The following is an 11,414-nucleotide window of genomic DNA, read 5'->3' as shown; positions in this document are numbered from 1 at the left end:
AATTATTGAACCTGAGGAGAGGGTTCTGGGAACCACCAGTTTATAGCTGGTTGGTTGGAAGTATGGGTGGTCTGGGGCTTGTGACTGGTATTTGAAGTGAGGGAAGTGTTGTAGGACTGAGCCCTTTAACTTGTAGGATCTGATGCTAACTCAAGGTAGTGAGTGTCAGAATTGAATTGAATTATAGGACATCCAGCTGGTGTCTTGAAAGCTGGAGAACTGGTTGGTATGAGAAAAACCCTCCACCAATTTGGTGTCAGAAGTACAGTGAGTAAAAACATCTCAGCACCTATTGAAAAACAGTTTGTTTTTCACTTAAAAATACTTCAAAAAGAAGAAAAAAACCCATCAAATTCCCAATCAAAAGCTCCACTAGCTTAGAAATAGGAAAAAGTTTCCATTTTCAATGACTTAGTGGTAGTGAGAGAAAAGCTACCAATAGCTGACTTTCTCCATCCAATATCACATCAGAGATAATCATGTGAAATTATTGCAGTCATATTATTTCCCAAAAAAGTGGGCACAGCACATCTTTGGATTTCAAATGTGCTGGAGTTGAACTGCTGTGTTCTTTGCTATAGAATACAGGAGAGGCCCCTCTCCCTCTTCTCACTCCCTTCTCTGAATGTTGGTAACGTGGGACATATTGAACACAATTCTCTCCTATCCTGTTTGGTGTTCATACCCCCTGTGATGTGGCATCTGAAGCAAAGAGAAAGCATTTGGGGAATCATGATTATGGCTGTCATTCTGAACCACAGAGGGGGACTGCACAGGAGAGTAGACATGCTAGGTTGCTTGGGGACAACTGGCCAAGTCATCCTAGAGATTTATTCTCAAGGACTTAGATGAAGATAGAGAGGGTTTGCTTATCAGCGAGTAGATGACAGAGATGGGAATAATGACCAACAGGTTGAATGACAGATTTAGAAATCAGAAAGATCTTGACTGGATGGAGCCAAGCCTGAAATCTAATGAGGAAAAAGGTAAGGGAGTAAAGGTAAGGCCTAAAATACCAAGGGCACAGACACAGCAGGGGAAGGAAGGCCTTGGTCCATGTGGGTATATAACCTGGGGTTTTGCCCATCGTGAATGCATTCTGCGTCAACAGTGGGATGTGGGATGCAGGGAAGCAAGTGATCTTTGGCAGTGTTCTTAGTGGCGTGATGACTGCAGCGAGGGAGCTGACAGGCTTTCTCTCTTGCAGCCTGGTCTCCCTGGGGCATCCTACTCAGGTCAGGACCCCCACTGACAACTTCACAGACAGACAGATGGAGGGTGTGAGAGGAGGGCTCCAACAGAGGAACTGGAGGTCATACCAATGAGAAGGGAAGAAATCAGACTTTTTTGATCTATTTCCTGGGTCAGGGTTATTGCATTTAACTGAAAGAATTTGTGAACCTGACCTGTGAAAGAGACACTTGGCTTGTTCTGGGAGGTCTAATGCAGGGGTTGGCAAACTGAAGTCTGCTGCTTGCTTTTGTAAATAAAATTTTATTGGAAACAGCCATATCAACTCCTATATATATTGTCTATGGCTCCTTTTGTGCTCTAATGGCAGGGTTAAATCATTCCCAAAGAGACTCTGTGGCCCACAAAGCCTATTTACTCGCTGGTCCTTTCAAAAACAAAAGTATGCTGACCTCTCTATGGGAATAGTTTGGAGGTTTTGATGGTGGACATTTTGAGAAGGCCTATTTTCACACAATGAAAGAAAGAAAACTTAAATTTAAGGTATTAATTGAAGGTAAGAATTGAGTTACCTTCTTAGTGGGATTGATTTAGAGGTGATTAAGCATTAGCGGGTGTTTGGACTTAAGTGGCTCTTGACCTCTTTCCAGTTTTGGAAGTGTCTGATTTACTGCCTTGTGACATCACTTACATTACTTCTGGGTTTATTTTATGACATATTTCAAATATGTCTCACCTCCACCCTTCCCTACACCACTCACTTTCCTTGTGCATAGGACCCACATCTCACTCTTCTCTTTAGCTCCTGTTATGGCTAAGTTAGATCTGCCCTACACTCTTGCCAAGTATATTTATAGTGGAAGGTTCCAAAAGACTTTCTCTTTGGAGAGTTTCACCTACAAGGATGTCCAAAGGCAAGCATTTCAAGGGCAGTATTATAAAAAAAATCTAGGGATGTATTGTGGATTAGAAATAGTAAAGGTCTTGGAGCCAATGTTGGAGAGATTTTGGCTTTATTTGGAGGGACATGGGAAGCCATTGCAGGAACTTCCCTCTTGAACAAAGGAGTGTCTGGAACTGTTTTGATTTAAAAGGATCCTCTGGACATCAGTTGAGACTGGACTATAGAGGTATGAATTAGTTTGCTGTGGCTGCCCCAGCATATTGCCACACATTGGGTGCCTTAAAACAAGAATGCATTTGCTCACAGTTCAGTTGGAAGTCTGAAATCAAGGTGTTTGAGTGGTTGCATTTCCTCCTGGGTTCCAGGAGAGTATCTGCTTTTGCCTCTTCCAGTTCCTGGTGGCTCCTGGCATTCTTTGGCTTGTGGCTGCATATCTCCAAACTCTGTCTTCACGTGGCCTTCTCTCTCCCTCAGATCTCCCTCTGCCCTACTTTTATAAGGACACCTACCATTGGGTTGAGGATCTACCTAGATAAATCCACAATGACCTCATCTGGAGATCCTTAACTCATTTACATCTGTAAAGATACCTTTTCTGTGTAAGTTCACATTCACAGGTTCTGGGGATTAGGACATACCTTTTGTCCAACCCACTGCAAGGGGCAAAGGCAGAAGCAGGGAGACTGGTGAGAGGCTCGTGTAGCCATCCCTGCAGGAGACACTAATGGTTTGGGCCAGAGTGGTATCAGGAGAAACGGTGAAAAAAGCCAGAAAGATACATGACAGATGGGAAGTCAGTGTGGGACAAAGAGCAGTCAGGTTTTTCAAATTCGCAAATGTCAAAGAATGGAATCCCTTTCCCAGGGCTGGGAAAGGCTGGTGGTAGAACAGGTGCTTTTGTTTTTGTTTTGTTTTTCATCCATTAGCTCTTTTAATTTGGGGAGGAGGGCGGGTGGAGGGGCATATCTAGAGGTGAGTTTTTGACATGTAAGTTTGAAGTGTGTTGGACATTCACGCGGAGTTGTTAAGCACTTGTAAATATTAAGCATTTACAAGTCTGGAACTGAGGGGGAGACATCCAGACTGGGGATATGAATTTAGGAATTGTCAGTGTATGGATGGTATCTAAAACCATGAGATGAAGTTTCTTAACCGTAAGGAATAAGGATCCAACTATGTGGAAAATTGCGTGGAATCAAATGTGTCAGTGGAGGCTGATTTTATATAGTCCATGGGATGAGACACCTCAGTCCCGTTACCCTGGACCAGCAGCATTGGCTGCTGGGAGCTTGTTAGGACTGCAGCCTCTCAGAGGCTCCCAGGGGGCTCAGTAGGTTAAGCGTCTGACTCTTGATTTCAGCTCAGGTCATGATCTTAAGGTGGTGAGATCCAGATTCTCTCTCCCTCTCCCTCACCCTGAGCATGCTGAATCAGAATCTGCATCTTAAAAGATTCCAGGCTATTTGAATGCATGCAAAGTTTGAGGAGCACTGTCTCATCAGTGTAATAAATGACCTCACTTGAGGTGTTTCTGGCAAGGGCTTAATTTAGATTTTCTGGAAACGCTCATTAGCATACCTATTGGAGTGAGACAAAAAAATCAGGAAGTGTTCTAAAGCAAGGGGCCAACCTTTTGTTCTTGGGACTTTCAAGCACTTTCATTGTTACCTTTTGAATGAATCCCAGCCATTCCCTATCACAGCCCAGCAAGTTGCATCAGCTTCAGAGGAAAGCAGGTGTGTGGGGGACGGGCCTGGCAGGTGAGAAGCATCCTGCTTGTTCACCTACCTCCTTAGTACCTGTCTGTTCCTAGCAAGGATTCTTTGGGCTGGTGTCTCCCTTCTCCACATCCCCATACAACAATGACCACTTCTCAGCCCTTAAAGATCTGGGGGTCCCTCAGGTGAGCGGAGTAATTTTCTTTCTTTCTTTATTAAAAAATATTTTTGATGTTTTATTTTTTAAAATGTTTATTTTTGAGAGACAGAGTGTGAGCGGGGGAGGGGCAGAGAGAGACGGAGACACAGAATCTGAAGCAGGCTCCAGGCTCTGAGCTGTCAGCACAGAGCCCGACGACGTGGAGCTTGAAATCATAGACTGTAAGATCATGAGATTATGACCCCAGCCCAAGTCGGATGCTTAACCGACTCATCCACCCAGGCGTCCCACTGATGTTTTATTTATTTTTGAGAGAGAGAGAGAGAGAATATGAGTGGGGAAGGGGCAGACAGAGAGGGAGACACAGAATCTGGAGTAGGCTCCAGGCTCTGAGCTGTTGGCACAGCGCCTGGTGCTGGGGCTCGAACTCGTGAACCACGGTATCATGACCTGGGCCAAAGGTGGACGCTCAGACGATGGAGCCACCCAGGTGCCCCAGAAGTAATTTTCTTAACAGATAAAATGTGATTTCTCTAAAACTCTTAAAACATATATTTTAGAAAGCAAATTTACCTACTCCCCCCTTTCCCCACCTCCAAAGGTTAGTGAGGTGTATGCCAGAATAATTTGTAATCCTTGTGTGTGTAGGTGAATGGACTTATTTCAAATGCTCTCTTCTGTGAGGCTGGCTCACAGCCTGAGGACAGAGGCACTGAAATAATTCATTTTTACCTATGATTTAAGCAATCCACTTTCAAATATTTGATTTATGGGGATTTTTAAAATAGGTATGTCTTGCTTTATGTAGTAGATTCATTTCAGAAGACTTCTCCTTGACTATAACTTGTAGAAATGAAGCTGTATTTCCCCCATTAACTTCTGTGATCATTTCAGAGACACTTTGCCCTCCTTGCTGGGTAAGACTCCAGCAGAACTCTTCCTACCATGAGAGTAGGGTGACCAGCTGTCCTTATTTGCCCATGACTGAGGGATTTCTCAAGATGAGGGCCCCTTTTTAAAAAAAATTGATTTTGCTTTTTTAGAGCAGTTTTAATTTCACAGACAGCATAATTGAGCAGAAAGTACAGGGTGTTCCAAAAGACTTCCTGCTCCCACACATCCACAGCCTCCCCAACTATTAACATCCCTCCCGAGAGGGGTGCATTCATTACAGTTGATGAGAACCTACACTGACAAATCATTATCCACCAAAGATGGTAGTTTATATTAGGGCTCCCTCTTGGTGTATACAACACAATACAATTCTATGGGTTTTGACAAGTATATAATGACACGTATCCAAAATGATAGGATCACACAGAATAGCTTTTGTGCCCTAAGAAAGTCCTCTGTGCTCTATCTAGTCATCCCTCCTTACCTCCAACCCTGGCAACACTGATATTTTTGCTGTCTCCACAGTTTTGCCTGTTTTCCAGAATGTCTTATAGTTGGAATCACACACTATGTAGCCTTTTCAAATTGGCTTCTATCGCTTAGTAGTATGCAGTCAAGTTTCTTCCATGTCTTTTCATGGCTTGATAGCTCAGTTCTTTTTAGTGCTGAATGCTATTCTGTGTTCTGATGTACCGTGGTTTATTTTTCCACTCACCTACTGAAGGACATCTTGGTTGCTTCCACGTTTTGGCAATTATGAATAAAGCTGCCAGCAACGTTCCTGTGCAGGCTTTATGTGGACACAGTTTTCAGCTTATCTGAGTATATCCCTAAGAGTGCAATTGCTGGATTGTAGGCTAAGAGTATCTTTGGTTAGAAAGAAACTAACTGGTTAGAAACTGCCATCCTGTCTTCCTAAATGACTATACCATTTTTCATTCCCACCAGTGATGAATGAGGGTTCCTGTTACTCCACATCCTCGCCAGCATTTGATGTTGTCAGTGTCCCAGATTTTGGACATTCTAACAGGTGTGTAGTGGTATTTCGTTGCATGAATTTACAATTCCCTAATGATATATGATGGAGAGCATCTTTTCATATATTTAATTGTATCCATATATCTACTTTGGTGAGATGTCTATTTAGGTCTTTTACCTGAATATTTAAAATGGGTTGTTTGTTCTCTTATCATTGAGTTTTGGGAGCTCTTTTTAATATTTTGGATGACAGTCCTTTATCAGATGTATCTTGTGCAAGTATTTTCTATTTTCCATTGATGTATAAGGTGATTATTGATACAGTTGGATTAATACCTACCATATTTGTTACTGTTTTCTATTTTTTGCTTTTGTTCTTTATTCCTATTTTTGCCTACCACTCTTTTTTTTCGCCTTTTGTGGTTTTAATTGAGAATTATTTTATTTTATTAAAATTTTTTTTAATGTTTATTTATTTTTGAGAGAGAGAGAGACGAAATATGAGCAGGGGGCGGGGGTGCAGAGAGAAAGGGAGTGACAGAATCCAAAGCAGGCTTCAGGCTCCAAGCTTTCAGCACAGAGCCTGATGTGGGGCTCGAACCCACGAGCTGTGAGATCATGACCTGAGCCGAAGTCACACGCTTAACTGACTGAGCCACTCAGGTGCCCCTTAATTGAGAATTTTATATGATTCTGTTTTCTTTCTTTTTTTAGCCTATCAACTACACTTTTCTTTTTTCCTGATGTTAGTGGTTATCCTAGAGTTTGTAATATACATGTACAACTGATCTAAGTCCATTTTATAATAATACTAGTACTTTATAGTCACAATTATTTGTATATCCTTTACACCTCTTGTATCATTGCTGTCATGCATTTCACTTATATATAAAGTTATAATCATTGAATATAGTGTTGCTATTATTATTTTGAACGAATAGTTATCTGTTAGAAAAATAAAAAATAAGAAAAAAAGGAGGCTTGGCTGGCTCAGTCAGTAGAGCATATGGCTCTTGATGTTGGGGTTGTAAGTTTGGGCCCACAGTGGGTGTAGAGATTACTTAAAAATATCATCTTAAAAAAAAATAAGAAAAATAAAAGTTTTTCATTTTACTTTCACCTATTCTCTAAGTCTCTTCCTTTAAGTAGATCTGAGTTTCTGGCCTATATCATTTAACTTCTTTCTGAAGGGCTTCTTTTAACATTTTTTTGCAAGGAAGGTCTATTGATGGTAAATTCTCTCAGTTTTTGTTTGTCTGTCTTTATTTTTCCTTTACTTTTGAAGGATACTTTTGTAGGAGATAGAAGTCTAGGGGTTTTTTTCCCCCTATCTCTCAGCACTGACCCATTCTCTTCTTGTTTAAATTTCTTCTGAGGAAAAGTCAGATTTAATTCTTACCTTTGTTCCTCTACAGGTAAGGTGTTTTATTTCCTCTGGCTTCTTTCAAGAACTTTTCTTTACCTTTGATAGTGTTCAGTTTGAATATGGCATGCCTAGGTGTAGTGTGTTTTTTGGCATTTATCATGCTTGGTGGTCTCTGAGTTTCCTGGATTTGTGGTTTGGTGTCTGACATTGATTTGAGGCAAATTCTCCAGTCATTATTGCTTTATATACTGCATCTGTTCTGTTTTCTCTTTTCCTTTTGGTAATCCCCATTGCATGTATGTTATACTTTCTGTGGTTGCCCTACAGTTCTTGGATATTCTGTTCCATTTTTTTTCTCAGTCTTTTTTTGTCTTTGCTTTTTTAGTTTTGGAAGTTTCCATTGACATATCCCCAAGCCCAGAGATCCTTTCCTTAGCCATATCCAGTCTAGTAACAAGTCCTTAAAAGGGATTCTTTATTTCTGTTACAGTGTTTTTTGATCTCTAGCATTTCGTTTTGATTCTTTCTTAGAATTTCCATTTCTCTGCTTACATTACCCATCTGTTCTTGCATGTCTTTTTCCCATTAGAGCCCTTAGCGTATAATCATAGTTTTAAAAAATTCCTGATATGATAATTCCAACATTCCTGCCTATCTGACTCTGGTTCTCATACCTGTTCAGTGTCTTCAAACTGTGTTTTCTGCATTTTAGAATGCCTTATAATTTTTTTTCCTGACAGATGGACATGATGTACGGGGTGAAAGGAACTGTTATAAATACTTGATTAGTGTTTTAGTGGTACGGTGTAGGGGGAGTCCTGTAGTCATCTATGTAGGTTGCAATCTTTTAGGAAGCCTGTATCCCTGGACTGTGAACTTTACAGTGTTTCTTAGAATGTCCCACCCTTTCTGTGGGACAGACTGACTAAAGGCAACTGAGTTACAGATTTCCCTTCCTTCATGTGCAAGTCTGGAGTGGGCTGTTATTTTCCTCCCCCAGTCCAGTTGGGTTCTGATAAAACCCCAATAGTTTAGACGAGTAAACTACTTTCTCTTGTTGGCAGGCCTTGCTGAAAAGAACAGAATGCTCTGGTGTAGTTAAACAATTTTTTTCTTACTCTCTTGCTAGAAGCATGGGGGGATTTTTCTCCCAAATTCACTGTGAGAACTTGGTAGGGCTCTGGGAAATAAAACACACACACACATAAGTGTGTAAAGGCCTCCTATGACTGGGGCCCCCTGGAGTCTTTAATTGTCAGATCTGTCCGAGGTGAACCTTCAGTAATGCATTGTATATGGTTGAGGGTTTCCTCACCCCGCACTGGTTCCTGTAGAGCTCTCTGCTTGTAGACTTCTACTTCAGTAAGCTGTGATTTTCCCTATCTGCCCGGCGATCTCTCTTTCCAATTTTGGGGACAGTGGTTTGCTCTGCGGCTTCACTGCTCTGATGGATCTAAGAAGAGTTGGTGATTTTTCAGTGTGTTCAGTTTTTTACTTACTATTTGGATAGAGCAACCAACTCCTTGCAGGCCAGATTAGCAGGTGCAATTCACAATGAGGGCCTTATAATATCAAAATGAGTATGGTTCTGGGAAAATCCAGATGGTTGGTCAGCCTACTTGGGTTAAAGTTCTGGGGTCTTGTCTTGGCTATGGTGAATCCCCTTGAGTACAGCATTTAGTGTTTTGGAGCCTGTTTCCCTTTGTGTGGAATGGGAGAGGGTTCACTGTGGGCTTCCTTCCAGTTACTTTTCCACGTAACATGATCTGATATTCTTTACGCTGGGCAAAAAAGCAAAGCGTTTCTGAACTTAAACTAATGGAGTTTCCTTGCTGGGAGATGAAACCAAAATTCTCCTGTTAACCAACTTTTTTTTTTTTTTTTTTTTTTGACTCAGACTAATCTTGACTTGGAAGACACAGTGACACTTCAGTTTCAGAGAAAGGGCTCCCTGCTGCTTTCACCCATTATGATGTTTGTCACACAGCAGGGACTTTTCTCCCTTTGACAGCATCTATTTGAAAACAGAACCACTCTTGTTATGGATGGACTTAGGATCTCCTCTCCCTTTTGGTTGAATTTGCCTGAAAGAGTGGAGAGTAGAGAAGTAGGAGTAAGGTAGACACAAGGTGTGAAGGCCTGGCCACACCTTTCTTTTCTTTTTTCTTTTCTTTTCTTTTCTTTTCTTTTCTTTTCTTTTCTTTTCTTTCCCTTTCCTTATTTTCTTTCTTTCTTTCTTTCTTTCTTTCTTTCTTTCTTTCTTTCTTTCTTTTTTTCTCTTTCTCTCTTTCTGTTTCTTTCTTTTTTTTAATAAATGTTTATTCATTTTTGAGAGAGAGAGAGAGAGAGAGAGAGGGAGAGGGATGGGCTGAGAGAGGAGGAGAGAGAGAGAATCCCAAGCAGCCTCCACACTGTGCGCAGTGAGCCCAATGCAGGGCTCAAACTCATGAACTGTGAAATCATGACCTGAGCTGAAGCTGGATGCTTAACCAACTGAGCCACCCAGGCACTCCCTAGGACACCATTCTGATAGGATAGCCTCTGATTTATTTCTTTCTAAACACTTTCAGTCCCTGCTTCTCCAGTTATTCCCTGGTCCTTGATTTGCCCAGCAACATAATGAGAAACATTAAGCATATCATCATCTTCCAAAGTCCTCAGCAGAGAAATAGCTCAGACAGTTTTTATGAAATTGTAATGTGCCCACTTGAACACAAACCCTAATTTCCTGAAGTCTAGCTCTAGTTTGAAGAATTGCCTGATTTATTTTAAAATTGAATTTTGCTGTCAGAGAAGCTGCCAATACTTACTGCCAGCGTTGTTATTTTTCTTTACATATTTTAGTCTTAGCTCTTGAGTATAAAAAGCTCTCTCCCTCCTTCCCTTCCAAGAGTTGAGTTTCAACAGCGTGACCAGATTGTACAATTTTGCATGGGTTTAAGGCTTCACGGGGAAGTGGAAGGTGCTGCTAACTCATTGTTTCTTCTTGCAAATGACAGATTTTCTGGTGGCAAATGGACATAGAGGTTAAACAATTCTAAAAAGTAGAGGAAACCTTAAGAGGTCTCTTGCTCTAGCTTTCTGTCCATTAGCAGGACTGCATTCAAGCTATTCTGATGGGGGGGTGGTGTCACCATGTCCTTTGGGAATCATTTCATTCTCAAGAGGGTCTTGTAGAAGGTCTTTAATTTCAAGCCAATTCAGTCAACAACCACAGAGGACAACATTTATATAACAGGTATGGTTTCAGGTACTTAACGTACAGCAGTGAGCAGGGCAGGTGAATAAATAAGAACATCAGGGATGTGTACCATTAAGAAAATGAAACAGGAATGTGTGTGGAGTTGCCTAAGGGCTGATACAACTTGAAGAGAATGGACAAGGAAGGTTAGGTAAGTAGTGATAATTTAAGATGAGATCTTGATGATGATCTGTCCTGTAGACAACTGGGAACCAGCAAAGGTTTCTCATTTGGGCGACCACAATACAGTGTAATCAGCAATCCTTTAACATACCTAGATAAATGTACATGTCTTATTTTCTTTAAAAAAACTTTGTGAAGTAGCTGTCATTCCCATTTTACACATAAGAACACTGAGATTCTGAAGCCCTCAGTGTCCTTGTGCCTCAGGAGACCTCTAGTCTCTTACTCATTTTGATTCCAAACATTGAGATTCCCTTTCCTTTGCTCATGGTCATACAGATAGTTAAAGGGACTGGCTTTTTCCTACCTGTTGGCTGTTTGACCTTGGGTCAGTCATCTTTGGGACCAGTTTCCCATCTGTAGACGGATGAGATGCCCTCAAGAGACCTCACAGACTTCAGATATTTTGAGTTTTAAATTTGTCTTTATGTGCCCCTTTTAGGCCCACCCGAACCAGGATGTTTAAACGGGGCCCTCTGGCTTACTTTATGAGTTGTCTTCTTCAGTTGGGTGATGATAAAATGGGACACCATTTTTTCTCCTGTAAGCATCAAGGGAGAACTGCAGAATGTTCTAAGGTCCTTGCTGAGGTCCTGCTATCCTGATTTGGAGTGTTTGTCCTTTTTGGAGGCCACATATTCCATCTGGTCCTTGTAACAAATGGGTACCCACACATTTATGTCTCCCCTCACTGCCATCCTCAGTGTAGTGAGTTTAATGCTAACCTTTTAGGCTGTTTATTAAAGGGGATGAGTAAAAAATTCTTTGTTCATTTCTCA

This window comes from Leopardus geoffroyi, chromosome A1 (genome assembly GCF_018350155.1).
Source record: "Leopardus geoffroyi isolate Oge1 chromosome A1, O.geoffroyi_Oge1_pat1.0, whole genome shotgun sequence".
NCBI lineage: Eukaryota > Metazoa > Chordata > Mammalia > Carnivora > Felidae > Leopardus > Leopardus geoffroyi.
The sequence above is the reverse complement of the archived record's forward strand: the minus strand, read 5'-3'. Positions refer to the sequence as shown.